General features: G+C 38.4%; 1 protein-coding gene across 2 annotated transcripts in view; it reads right to left on the bottom strand.

The window, feature by feature from the left end:
- Positions 1–14,386, bottom strand: part of pcdh11 (protocadherin 11) — a 158,528-nt gene that overhangs the window by 34,582 nt on the left and 109,560 nt on the right. The window lies entirely within an intron of this gene.

Genomic DNA, 14,386 nt, shown 5'->3' with positions numbered 1-14,386 from the left:
ATTTATTTATTTATTTATTTTTTACTTTTTAAATGTTTAATAAAAAAGGAACAAAAAAAACTCACCCAGTTGAAATAAAAAATTAAATTTTGAGATACTAGAATCACGCTTTCCTCCATTTTTTTTACAATAGCCTTTTAATCAATAGAAGAATTCAGGTTGACAACGTCTTGCTAAACACTGCTGCGTACAACAAAAACTACATTTTACAAAAACCAGCCATGACTGAGCCCCGAGATCAGAAGCTATTGTTCTTTCAGCTTTGGAAGCTGTGSTACAAAGTCAGCGACCAAATCATGGCAGATCACAAACTCAACTGTTAGGAAAAAAAAGTTTTCTGCTTTAACTGTAACAGGCGAGTTTGACTTGAAGGAACTCAGTCAGAATCTTACGAGAGCAAAATGCGTTAGGGAWAGATCCACATGCATCTGTTCTGTGGGTGTAGTATAGTCTGGAACTTGTTAAGTGGKTCTGGTCAAGTCATGTCAGATTTTAACAGCGATTCACATGGATTGGCCTTGCTGGCATCCTGAAGGCCCATAAAGCCTGATTCATCACCCTTATCACTTGCAGAGGGCATGCAGACGGCAGGAAAAGAGCAGCTCTCAGGTATGCTAAAGTCATGTGTGATGGGATCTGTCAACTCTGCAAATGGCTCCTTCTCGCCCTGCTGCCTTGCACATTTTATCAGCTGAAGAAGTCAATGACAGAAAGTCTATTGAACTCTGACTGTCTCTACATACAAATTATTTCTTTCCGTTGCAAAACATTTTCTGTTCGAGGAGAGCTCGATTAGGAGTTAAATTTGAGTCCGGCTGACATCAACAAATAGAACTAAGCAGGTAATCAAAAGCCCTGGCGAGATTTACCAGGAGTATCCCCACTTACCAGTTAAGATCTTCTTTTTCACTTTCCCTCCGGTAATCAAAATCATATTGGGAAATTCTATTTGTTGCGAGACTGCTGACAACCCTTGAGAATGAAAAATACAATTTAATAATTTGCTGCTGCAGACACATCTTCGAGCACAGCGGGCTGTGTGTGCAGAAGACAACGGGTGGGCTTTAGAAGCATTATGGATGCTATTGGATCATCGTTTGAGTGACAGATAACAAGCTCAGACGCCCAAAATAAAAATTTCCCAGGATGGATACAGAGCGCTTCATGCTAGTTAGCAGATCAGTTTATTCATATCATTAAAAAAACATTACCCTGGCTGGAAATGTGTAAACACTGTTGGAATGATTGAAACGGTGCAAATTGTTATCAACAAATCTTTATTTTGGTGACTTCRCTAATATATTCATAGTTTTCTTTTATGGATGAAACAATCTGTCCGCTAAAAAAAAAGGTTTTCGACTTAATTTGCTTCCACTTTGTTGTGTGTTTCAAGGTTGTTTGCTGTTGCTAAGAAAACCCCCAAAAGGTACAGAAGCCCACAGATTTATGCTTTTATCCTCAGAAAGTCTACCTCTGTCTTCTCTGTGGTGCATAATGGAGTACTGGTGTGCAGAAGAGGCATACCAGCTGTTGGGGCTACCTCCTTACATTTTGTTTCCCTGCACTGGCACAATTTCATATTGATGAGCTCTGCAGCAATCCAAATTGCATATCTTCTTTAAACATTAAAGCAGCAAAAAGAGGAATCACAGTCRTTGCTCAAATTCTGCCACAGCTGGAAATTAGAAATGCCATTGCCGTGGAAGAAAAATCAGACAAAACATAATGTAGTTTGGATCTTTCACCTTAGAGCTGTACAGTAAACTTTGTCTTGTCCGCATGACCAGGGGACAATGACGATGGAGCTGCAACCCCCTCCACATATTGTACCCCTTCTTTATTCAGTTTCTATCACAGATCAACAGCAACACTGAATTGTAATTTCACAACCAGTTTCAGTTTAAAATTGAAACTTGCTCTTGAGAAATTAGCTTGTTGTGTGTTCACCCAGTGCAACGTGCATAAAAGAGAAGTGGGAGCATTCAAAGTAGTTTTTCTTTGTAGCCAACTGATATATCAGTTTCTGTTTTTCAAACAAAAGATGTTGGGCTTTCTTTTAGAAATATAGTCTGTAYTGCAACTGGCTGTGTTATTGATTTGCTATTCCCTCATCATAAATACTGTATATGAAAAAAATACTGTTCCAATTAACGAGACAAACTCATTGTAGTTGGTTTGAGGATAAATTGTCTGAAATTTCTTTGAATGAAAAGTGCATTCAGTTAATCTTGTGAGATGAGTTAAATTGATGAAATAACAGATCTGTTTTCTTTCTGTTTTTTTTTTCCTCTCCACCTCTGGCTTTGAAAATTCCCATTCTAGATGTTCCCAAGGAAGCTGCTTAAAAATGATAATCCAGAGGAGAGAAGTGGGGAGTCTCCACTGACTTGCCTCAAGCCTGCTTTTATCCCTATTAAGAAATATAAAGCAACCTCGCAAAGAAACCAAAACTCCAACCTTAAACTCTGCATGCTCTGAATCCAGCGTCCTGTTGCCTGACAGACTGAGAAAATCTCAAAGCACCTGACAAATTTGTAATTAACAACACAGAGTTTAGTACCCGACTTTATTGTTGCTTAAACATTCTATATTTTATTCWGTTTTAATATGAATGACTTGTATTACATGCAGCTGAAATATTCTGCTTTTGTTGAGTCTCACGGAACATTAGACTGAATTTAATGAAACTGTAAGAATATAATCATTGGCTGTATCGATTAACTTTTGGAGTCAAACCAGTTAAGCTGACTGCCACAGCCCACTGATCAAGAAATACCAAAAACAATTGATGTAACTCAATTGTACAATAAATTTACTTAAATGTTGATGTTGTAGAAGCTTACAACCCTCATGGTCTGCTACATAAATATTTTATGAACCAATTATCAAACTTTAAAGGAGACATACTATGCACAATCCACTAAAATACATTTTGATGTGTGTTTGGAGTCATTAGGAGTGCAGAAAAGTTGAATTTWGTCTTTTCCGTTGTTGCATAGATGCTGCATCTTTATATTCTGTTTGGGTCCTGTTCAGTTTTCTCTATTCCCTGTTATGTTTTTAACAACAACGCCACAGTATCTGCTGTGAAACTGCTTAACAAGGTCATGGTTTCTGGCTTACCAATTTTACAAACCTGTGGTTCTGCAGGTTTGTTGTYTTCATTTTCCTCTGGTTCTGGGTCAGACTCTGGTTCCAACATATAAAGCTGGATGGACAAGTCTTCTGTTGTTGACATCTTTTAACCAAATTGTAAATAAAATGTTTCTGTGGTGCTAGATAATCACAGCTCTGCTTTCAAACTACAAAAATGGCCAACTGGGGTGGATTGGACAATGATCATCGGGAGTGAGACCTGGAAGGAGCGGGGTGTGAAGTGCCTCACTTGCATTTAAAGAGACTGCATCGAAATGAGATGCTCTCAGATGCACGCTACTTTGCGGTGCTACAGACAGATATTATTTTWAAAAAAAACAGTTACATCCAACAAACCTCATGTCAGTAAACACCACTAATTTCACACAAAGTTCCAGAGCAAAAATTTAACATTGCCCATGTATCTAAAAACGGCCCTGTGGCACAAAATACCAAGGGATTTAGACCAAAACACTGCAGTTTCACTTTGTATAGATCACAACTGAATGATTTAAATTTGAAAAGGAAAGATTTAAATGCTTGACATGATCCCTTTAAAGAAACATTTAAGGCTCTTTCAGAAGACAGTACCGATAAACGGGAGAACATCCCATTCCGTTTTGACGTTCCCTCTGGCAGTTCAGAAGCCACTGACCGAGATGCTCTCTTACCGCACTCACACAYGCTTTCAGAGAACATTAATCAGTGTGGTATTAAAATAGGCATGGAAATAAACTTGGCTGTTCTGACATGCTGATGGCACTCAAGCTGCTGATGAGCAGGAGTCTTTGCCCCTTATTAAATGGCAGTGTTCAATTTTAAGGTTTTAAGTTTTAAAATAACCTGACTCTTATTCTTTTTAACGAGACAAACTGTATTTATTTCCTCCTWTGCAGAAAGGAGCTTGTGGGTCTTGAAAATAAAATAAAAAAAAATACACAGAAAGTTTAAATCTGGTGTTTTGACTTAAGAAATGTGGCTAGGTGGTCCCTGAAGCTGTCAGCTAGCACTAACCAGCCTATTTTTCAGATTGGGGGGGGGGGGGGGGTGTCTCTGCCCCACTCTCTGCCTCTGTTTATTGAATAGTTCGAGGTGGTCAGAACATGTTTCAGAAATGGTCCGGGCCATCAGAATACCATTAGATGTACATCTACAACTAAAACTGCTGAGCACAAATTTGTTGTAAAAATAACTGGGAATAATTCCCAACACTTACAAACAGTGGTGGGCAGCACTAATCTAAAAATTAGTTCCACTAGCCCTAAAATACTAACTCAAATATTTAGGTCCCCTAATTCTAAAGCACTAACTCAAAWATTTAGGTCCCCTAATTCTAAAGCACTAACTCAAATATTTAGGTCCCCTAATTCTAAAGCACTAAAGCACTAAAATAGCCCAGTCAAGCCATGAACATTCTTCAACAGACAACATGAGTCACATTTTGTCATGTTGCTTCTCTTAAGACTTCTCATTGACATTCCACAGYTGTATTTGGGTTCATTTATTGTCAATACGTCACCTAGTAAATAAGTGACACACATATGAACAAAATGTGTCAGCTTTCACCCTCAGCTGTTAACAATAATGTTGATCAATAACATTTATAGTCCTCAATTAGTGCTTCAACTTATGWATTTAGTGCTAATCCACTAATAAAATTTAAAATTACCAAAAGCCCTAAAGCACTAATCAGGAAATTAGTTATCCTATTAGTGCTTTCGGGGAACTGTGCCCACCACTGCTTACTAATTTGACATTTCATGACTGGTAGTTTACATATTTTTATGCTTTAACTAAACTGGTAACACATCTGATATGTATTTTAATGCTGGAACTATTTTCTTTTTGTCCTGGGTGCTCAAAATGTAAAATTTCAGCTCTAAGGTTTCTCACCACACTATAGCAAATCACACAACAGTGCCACAAAGAAAAATGCTCTGCCGGGCTTGCAGCTGGATCATATATGTAAGACAGCCTTGGGCAACCTGTGAGACTCTGGGTTACTGGGTTAGAATGTATTGCAGACATGTGCTTTATCATTAGGTGCTCTTGTGCTCTAACAGCATACATGCTTTTCTTGTTAGCTTTCCTTGTGTTTGGGTCTCACTGTGTGTTGGAAAATGACATTTTTATACGGCTAACGGAAACTAAAGGATGGCTCCACTTCTGCTATCAATCACTGATTCTTTATGGTTTATACTCATCCGCTTTTACAGTAGCTACAATGTTTTATAATTACTGTCAGTGGAACTGTATGAGTTGCTGTGAACAGACATTAAAGTCTAACATCATATTCCATCTTTTTGATTGGGTAAAGGTAGAAAAAAGAAGCAACTTCGGTTCAAAACTTTAGTTGCAAAAGCCAATTTTTTTTTTTTTTTGCTACCTGGAGGCTTAGAATCATATTTGATGCACTAACATTGTGAGTCTTCATAAGCTCCACAAACACTAAGCAAGGCGAAAGGAGCTGTCCGGAGCCATATGGTCGGTCATATATWTTTGGAACCGGTTTGGTTTAAACACAGTGCTTTGTCAATACTCATCAAGGCTAAAATCTTTATAGTACACGCAGTGTTCAACACCTCCTTTAAAGACGGCCTCTCCTGTGGCGTATATGTCAATTTGTCTGGTGATTTATTTGTTGGCTGACTGAGCTGGTATCACCTAACTCATTCAGGTAGTGAGAATGTGTGTTGGTGTGAGTCATGAAGAGAGAAAATAAGAGCGAGGCTATACAATGCAATCAAACTTGGCCCGCTTCCACTCCCGCTGTAATGGGAAAAGCAGCGTGCAAGCATAACTCTCCTGAGAAAACAAGGAAAGATGAGAAAATAAGTGGGTCAAGCAAAAGGCGTGAGGGGCAGGACTGGCAAAGAGGACCCCACTGAAATCAATGCAGATCTCAAGGCTTGCTTTGGTGGGATATCGAACAACAGAAAAGTGTGCTGTGGTGCTAAATGACAGGCTAAAAGCTCGAGGTGTCCTATCTGAGTTTGATTATCTCATCCCCCAGGCTTTCTTCGTCATCATATCTTGTGAGATAAGTATCATAATAGTTGTGTATTTTTGCAGTTACAGTAAATGTTAACCAAATTGTCGGCCATTATAGCTCTTGTCTCTAGAGATTGTGGCGGTGATGCATCACCGGTGTTCTGATGTTAAAGGAGGTAATTGTTTCTGTCAGATTAAATGCAGGCTGGACTTCGCAGCAATTACCAAATTTATCAAAAACAACAAAAGCAAACAAACAAATCAAAAAGCTGTCATTTCAACTTCTGAGTGRCCTCGACAAATTGTAATTTTCACATTTTGATTGATCTTTGTTTAAAATAAACAGATAACAAAGACATGATTGTTGACAATGGTGCTTTTTTCAATAAAAAGCTGAGATATGTTTTTTTTTTTTGGGTAAAACCATGAATTTTGTCAGGAAACAGATGACAGATATCACAACAAAACAAACCAATATATAATAATTTCAACATTTAAAACAACACATCTGACGATGAAAGTCAACGTTCCACTTCTAATTTTTTTGTTGTTGCTATACCTGTCAAACAAATACAAGCAAGAGTTGGTCAATATAAAGTCATTTTAATGTGCATAAGTCACCAAATGAAATGTCCATTCTGGTTTGTAACATAGTTTGTCACAGGTTTAGGCTTTTACTAGAGTGATGCATTATTTTACTTTACAAGGGTGCTGTTTCAATTATTTATATTGACATTTTATCGGTTCAGAAAGCTGCTGCAGAATTCTACACAGATATCTTTCACCAGGGATTTCTATTGACACTGTATGAATATGAGGTTATGATGATTATTATGAGAATACAACCCTGAATTAAAAAAAGGAGCCTGGTACCATAGTTTAGGTAAATAAAAGCTGTTTCCTGTTTTTAAGGGGGGAGGGTATTAGATTTTTCAGGCACACAGTTTAATTCTGTACAACAATAAACATATTTCCCAATTTCACTTACAAACAACCCAATAACACAGATCCTTGACTCCATTTATGCAGTACACAATGCTACAAAACATATATAATTGGCATGGGACGTCTTCTTTTATGAGAATTTTTTAATACATATTTTTTGTGCATATTTTCCTTCTAAACTAAAAGGTGTCAATATGCTATGATCAAAAATGAATAATCTTTTTGGGAAAAAAATAGTAACACAAAAACAGGTGGGAATGATCCAACAAATAGACATTTTCTGTACTGGGATTGATGTTTCATTTGTCCTTGATTCAGGGGTTTGGGGGGAAACCGTCACAAGCTTGAATCATTTCAAACTACCTTTTCTGTGCAACATCTGTTTCAGAGCTTCGTCCCAGTAGTATGTGACAAATGTGTTGGACGTTTTTAGGTTAGCTGTTTAGGCTTTTCAGACAGTGAGTAGAGAAAAGCATAGAAAAAATATGCTTGCTGTAGGACAAAATACCACTAAAATGACAAAAAATATCAAGATCGCAGTAAAACTGTTGGTGACTTTAATGTGAAGATAAGTCACAAAAGTGTACAACATAATTTGTACACAATAAGCTTACCACATGATTCACAAACCCATAAACAGCACTGATCTGACTGCAGCAGGTGATTTGTGCATGCACATCTGACGATTTGTACATATGTGATATTCTTACTTATGCAGTATGAAACGCATATCTACTGTTTACATTTGTGAATCCTGTTTGTGTACAAAACTTGTACTGATTTTGAGAATACATTTGAGTTAATTTTATGTTCATATTTTCACAGACTTAAGTTAAAATAAAGCTAAATGGCCTATTTTACAGTATAATCTATAACTACAATTTTTGAAGTGTTGCTTTGGCTTTATGCTTTAATTTAGTCTGTAGAAAAGTGAATTCCACCAAGTTTTAATTATTTTTGCTTGAGCTTGAGATAAATGCGTATTTCATCCCACTAATAAAAAAGTAATCTTTCACATATGGGGTCAACATATGGAATCTGTTACACATGCAACTGCTAAATTAACAATAACTGTGCCACCCCTAAAAACACTAAAGAGCAAAAAGGAACCAGACACGAGGCAGTCATGGTGCATTTTGGTCTGTTTGCTCCATYTTTTCATGTTTTCTTGTTTCATTTCTTTCTGCATTCTATATTTAGAAGTTATGCTGTCAAACATTTATATGCATTCACATGATTCTAAATCATACGTTATTAAAAATATATATTTCACCTGCCACAAAATTAGCCATCAAAATTCTGTGGCATTTCTACCCTTGAGCTCCTACAGAATTGACAGAAATGAAAAACAGAAATATAATAGATCTTTTCCAGTGTCCTGAGGGGAGAATTTAACATTTCAATGTCACATCTTCCTTGTACAGTGAATCAATATGATTTTAGTAAGCGTTTCACATGATATAAATCACCCTGGGTCTAGATCAGGGGGAGGGAAGAAAAAAAATCCCATTTACAAATTGTGTCCTCGTTTGTTAGTGGCACAGCACCTCAATTACCCAGTGAGCAGGTTTTTATTTATTCATGCAGACAAAGTCACGTATTCATGAGGATTAACCCAAAAGTCGCTCATAGACTGGCAGGCACAGATTGCATATTTTACCATATGAGGAATAGCTGACGCGTGTACCCTCAGAAGATTGAGAGAAAGCTTGAGTGAGGAAGGACTCGCTGAGCGAGCTTTTGGGTCACAGGGTGGTCAGTTTCGCTAACTTTCCTCTGGTTTGAATTTGCAAAAATACATAGGAAGGAATAATGGATAATATGTTTGCAGCGAAGAGTATTATTGCTTTGAAGATGTTAAAGAGCACGAGTTGCTGTAACAAAATATAGAAAATTGAGGAACATTGTGTCTGTAAATCCTAGTCATATTTTTGGAGGGAAATATTTCATTTTTTTATTCATCAGAAGCCACAAGAAGCTATTTGAAAGGAAATATTGCCTGAATAAATCAAAATGCAACATTCACAAACAGCTTCAGAAACAAATGTAGAAACAAAACAGACAGCATGTGCATCAATTTCCATGACTAAAAGAGTCGGTGTTGCACTGCCAACGAAACACAATCCCCGCAGATAAAACGGACTCTCTCTTGACAATATCAAATCATCCTAATAACAAAATGTCTCTTCAAAAATTGTTTAAGAAAATCTCCGTCCCCTGTTGCATTACCCACATTTATCAGGATGCAGCTCAGCCATTACGTCTGGAAGCTTATCAAATTATCTGCTCGTGGAACGGTCGAGAAGGGACACATTACCACCGAACAAAGTTTGTCTGAGTTGCTGCAAAGCAATATTCCGGGATRGCGCGGCAAACAAAAGCAAATTACGTCGCACATAACACAGAGTTCAGTGGAGCGTTAACAGAATGGATGGCCCTACCCTGAGTTTCTATCTGCCGGGACAGATGTCGTCAAGTCACGAGGTGGCCGGYCCTGTAAGCAATGGCAGATGCTCGGGAGGTAAGACAGATGGAATTTTTTYGGAGTTCCGTGAAAGTTTGCACATTTTTCACTTTGGAAAATATAAAAATAAAAATTAGATTCATCATTCCCATCACAACACTAGTAACTGCATTGTCTTGCCAAATTAAATCCAGAGGGAAAAAAAAAGTAGAGTTCGAAGTTTAACAATAAAGATGTTCAGTAGTTATGCAGTACTTTTAGAGCTAATTCAAATGACAAATAACCAGCTTAGATAACAAAAATAAACATTGCGCCCAATTTTGAGACTATTTMTCTTGAATTTTGACAACATGAAACAGTAAAATTAATAGCTCTGAGCACTTAGTGAATTGGTGTAATAAAAAACCCTCTTTCACAGCATTCTTTATCTTTTGTTTATGTTTGTTCCCTGTATGATTGGTTGATGTTGAGTATATAAATACATTCAAGTAAATTAATGCCTGCTTGAGTAAACACATGCAGGTTTCTTCTGCAAATCTGAATGTTAAATCCAGGCAGAAGCTTACACTCTAAACACTGCTTAAAACACAGAATTTTTGAAAACACAACACCTTCAAAGCGGTATCAATCCTCCATTGTTGAATAATTGCCACCAATGAAGCAAAAAGAACAATATTTCATTCAACACAATATGTGGTAAACTGAAATCAATGAAGCTGAAAAGTGTGATTTAAATGTGATCGGATCACCGACGACCAACAATGACAATAAAAATGGAAGAAAGCTCCTTTTTTCAGCAGACAAAGCTGCTCAGTAGTTTCAGATTAGTCATGTTTGGACAGAATATTAGCAACCCATTGCTSTTTTTTTTAGAACTTATACTGGAACACTAACTTTATTATCATTTCRCAGTATTCTGTAGAGGTGCAGGGACATTAAGGAAATCTTTTTTTTTCTTTTTGTTTAAAAAAAATACTGGCAGACTTTTTGCTTGGGCTTTGGTATGTTTTCTTCTTAGGCTGCTGTTTTTGTGTTTGATCTCTTGCAGCCAGAGAACCACACTGCAGACACATCTGAAAAGGGAGGCTTTCAAAGACCCTTAGGTTGTCAGTGTTAGGACTTTATTTTCCTAACCACAGCTGTACAATGTGGGAGGTTTGTTCAGCTACAAGGTGATCAAGGTGTATTTTTATTCAGGTTCCTTTTATTTTCTTTCTCTTCTGACATGCATTTGCTGTACCACTGTATACATAATAGAATTTATTCAAATAACCAAAAACCAAACAAGTTTTATTTATTTTTTTAATGAGCGAAGAAAAAAAAAAGGAAAAAGGAAAGTGGGTCATGTTTTAGGCTTAAAGCATGATGAAGTACCAGCCAAGAGAAGTGGATTTTACTCTAGTCTTCCTTGCAACCATTTCTTTTTATTCTCTTTAGATTCATTAAAAGGAACAATTAGGGAACATTTGATGTTCCCTTTAAAAGTGCCTGGAAACTGCACATATGGTCAATTTATTTCTCAATATACCAAGAACACCGAACTGCACTTTGTTTACTRTATGGTTGAAAAAAATACTAAATTGATGATTTTTAGAGCATTTTAGTGACTGTCTTTTAGTTTTCTCTCTTTATCTCCAGTGTCCTTCATCTCAGACATTTAGTGTGTGTGCTTTTCCTGTCCATTATATAGACAAGCGTAATAACCATAAGAGGCTTCAAGGCAACATAATTTTCAAAGAGAGCTTTTAGTGATCRAATGATTCTTTGTCTTSCTTCATGGATGAGTTCAGCCGCACATGCAACATGTCTAAGAGAAGAAAGTACATAACAGGGTTTTCTGGGATGTGTTATACGGACCTGTGTTTCCTCAATCATCCTTTATAGCACATGAAATAGAAGTCAGCACGAGAGCCCATGGCACCTCTGTCCTCACTGCCATGTGTTGCGGTGAGGGTGTATTATGGCATGGCCCAGTGACTCTCAGATGTGACAGCAGGGCTGATCATCAATTATTATACCTCAGTGGATCAAAATGAGCATATCTGCTCATTGCAACATCCCCCGCTCTGTCCTGTGGCAGCTTAGCCATGGCTTAGTGCACCTCCAACCCTTTYCCGCTTCCACCTCCCCCTCCCCGCCTGTCCACCATCCCCTCTGCACCTGTAAGCTCAGTAACACCAGCCAGATTCCTTGCAGAAGCGCTGGGACATGCCTCGAGACAACATCTGCCTCCCCTTGGTGACCTGCCGAGTTAAGCCAACTGCGGAATCAAGGGCGAGCTCACAGAGGGGCCTGATTTTATCATAATAAAGACATTGCTGTCACTAGTGCCTGAAACTTGCTTCGGGAGATGTTTCAGTCTATTTTTTTTGCAAGCTATGAACTCATTCTGTGTTTAACACTCTTTCTTTTCCCCTTCCATTACCGTTCTATTTAAAATGCACATTGAGGGATAAATCCTCACAACCACGATTTACATCTGTAAAGAAGTCAATTGCTTTCATGAAAAAGGGAATGTTATTTTATTTTTTGCTATGCTGTCTTGGCATAACCTCTGGAAAGATGGCATGTTGTTTTGTTCTTCATTTTCCTGTCTTTTTCACCACAAAAATCGGTTAAAATTTATCTCATACGAGTGTTCTGAATCAATCAGGATGAGGGCGCCTCAGTATGACAGATGTTTGACACTTGAAATCCAGCGTGAACTCCAACTGAATGGAATCAGGACAAATCAATGCAATCACACAGGTGTCTCAGGGGAAATGGGGACAAAGGGGCACAGTGGTTTTTTTTTTCTCTTTCTCTTTTTCTCGTGGAAGCTTCTGGCCAAGATTTTGAGCAGGTTTGCTTCTGCATGCATGGACCGGCTGACAGCTGACTGACCTCACGAGTGCTTATATTGCCTTGAGGTCCCCGCTGATGCCTCACAAAAAAGCTCAGGCAAAAGTGCAGCACAAACCACGAACCATAGCAAATCTGATGAATGCTTGGCCTTTCTTGTCAGAGACGGTACAACAACAGCGTGTTTTGTGTTTTGTGTCAAGCCCCTCAAAATCCCATTTTCATTTTCTGATAAGTCAAATGTCCTAAAGGGCCACTGTACCTGAAGTTCCAGTCATTCAGCGTGTCCCACCTGAAAACCTCCTCCTCCTCCTTTCTTTCTTCCTCCAATGCTTGTTCTTTTTTCCCCCTCACCACACTCTCACTGCATTTGTCARCATTACCAAACCGTGAGTGGTCTCTGACGTGATCTATTTGTTCCATGAATGCCAATTTATCAACCAGTCAGCATATACATTGATCGGGTAAGCATAGGGTCTCGTACAGCTCAGAGGGGAGGTAATCCCAGACATGCTTGTGCATTCAACACCTGTGTTAGATGGCAGCAGAAGCTCAAAACGCAGATTAAAAACAAACTGTAACCTGCATGTTTTATCATATTTCAGCCATTGAATATAAAATATGTCTAAAAGCTTATTCACTTCAGGTTTGCATGGTTTTATTCTTAATTTATAGGTCTCACATTATACTGCCTTTGGTATTTTTTCAGTCAGTGGTATTTTTTCAAGAGAACTTAGTTAATGTACTGTATACTAACTGATCCAAACCATCTGTAAATTATCTTGGATGAATAAGTGTTTGGGAAAATGYAATTTCTACACATTCACTGTGATGTAAAATAAATTTGAAGCTTTTGAAGTTTTTGATGAACAATCTGTATAACTTAATATACTTTTAATTTTATTTTAATAAAAAAATAAAAATAATGATGCAAATATGTCCATAACATTGACTACTTATATGACACATATTTTTAATCAGAGTGCTGCTCAGAAACATTAAAATATCATATAAGATTCACTTTAAGCCAGGACCAAGYTAGTTTCAGAGGACTAGTTRCCATGGAAATRTATGGGCTCTTTTGCTCTAATTTTTTGCACAATGGAATCAAGAAATAACTCATCCAGGACAATGCAAAAATCATGAGTTTTTACTATGTGGCACCTAGACAACAGCTGTTTTTTGTCAGTGTTTTGTATATATCATCTTCCTTCATATTGTTAAACTTCTTTATCTTGTTTCCATTTTTAAAGGAGACATCCATCCATCCATTATCTTCAGCTTTATTCAAAGTCGGGTCACGGGGGCAGCAGCTTGAGCAGKGAAGCCCCTTCTACATCACTGGTTGAGGTCAACAGYACCCCACCTTCACTGAGCACAGTGTTGAAGTGCTGCTTACCTTGCCTCAGCTGCCGGATGGTTTGCCAGAATTTCCKCTGAGCYGATCAAGAGTCTTTGTCCAAGGCCTCACCGAACTCCTCCCACAKCCRAGCTTTTGCCTCAGCAACAGCCAAAGCTTGGCCTGCTGATGTTCCTCAGCTGACTCCAGAGTCCTACCAGCCAGCAAGGCCTGATAGGACTCCTTCTTCAGCTTGACAGCCTCCTTTTCCCGGGGTGTCCAMCAYCGAGTTCAAGGATGGCCAMCAYGAGAAGTACAGACGACCTTGTGGCCGCAGCTCAAGGCAGCCGCTTCATCATTGAGGTGCAGGACATGACCCACTAGGACTCAATTTCTCCCACCTTGGCTGGGATGTGGTTGAAGTTTTCTTATGTGAGTCTGTCTGACAGGTTCTTCTGCCAGGTGTTCCCAGCAAACCCTCACCACACGCTTAGGTCTACTGGGTCTGTCCAGCATCTTCCCCCGCCATCTGATCCAACTCACTACCAGGTGTTGATCAGTTGACCATTCAGCTCCTCTCTTCAACCGTGTCCAAAACACGCAGCCAAAGATCAGATGGCATGACTACAAAGCAGTGGCATCACTAGGCCTATTTTAGGGGGGCTGGAGCC

The sequence above is a fragment of the Austrofundulus limnaeus genome, unplaced genomic scaffold, assembly GCF_001266775.1.
Source record: "Austrofundulus limnaeus strain Quisiro unplaced genomic scaffold, Austrofundulus_limnaeus-1.0 Scaffold1, whole genome shotgun sequence".
Taxonomy (NCBI): Eukaryota; Metazoa; Chordata; class Actinopteri; order Cyprinodontiformes; family Rivulidae; genus Austrofundulus; species Austrofundulus limnaeus.
This window is presented reverse-complemented; position numbering and strand designations above follow the sequence as displayed.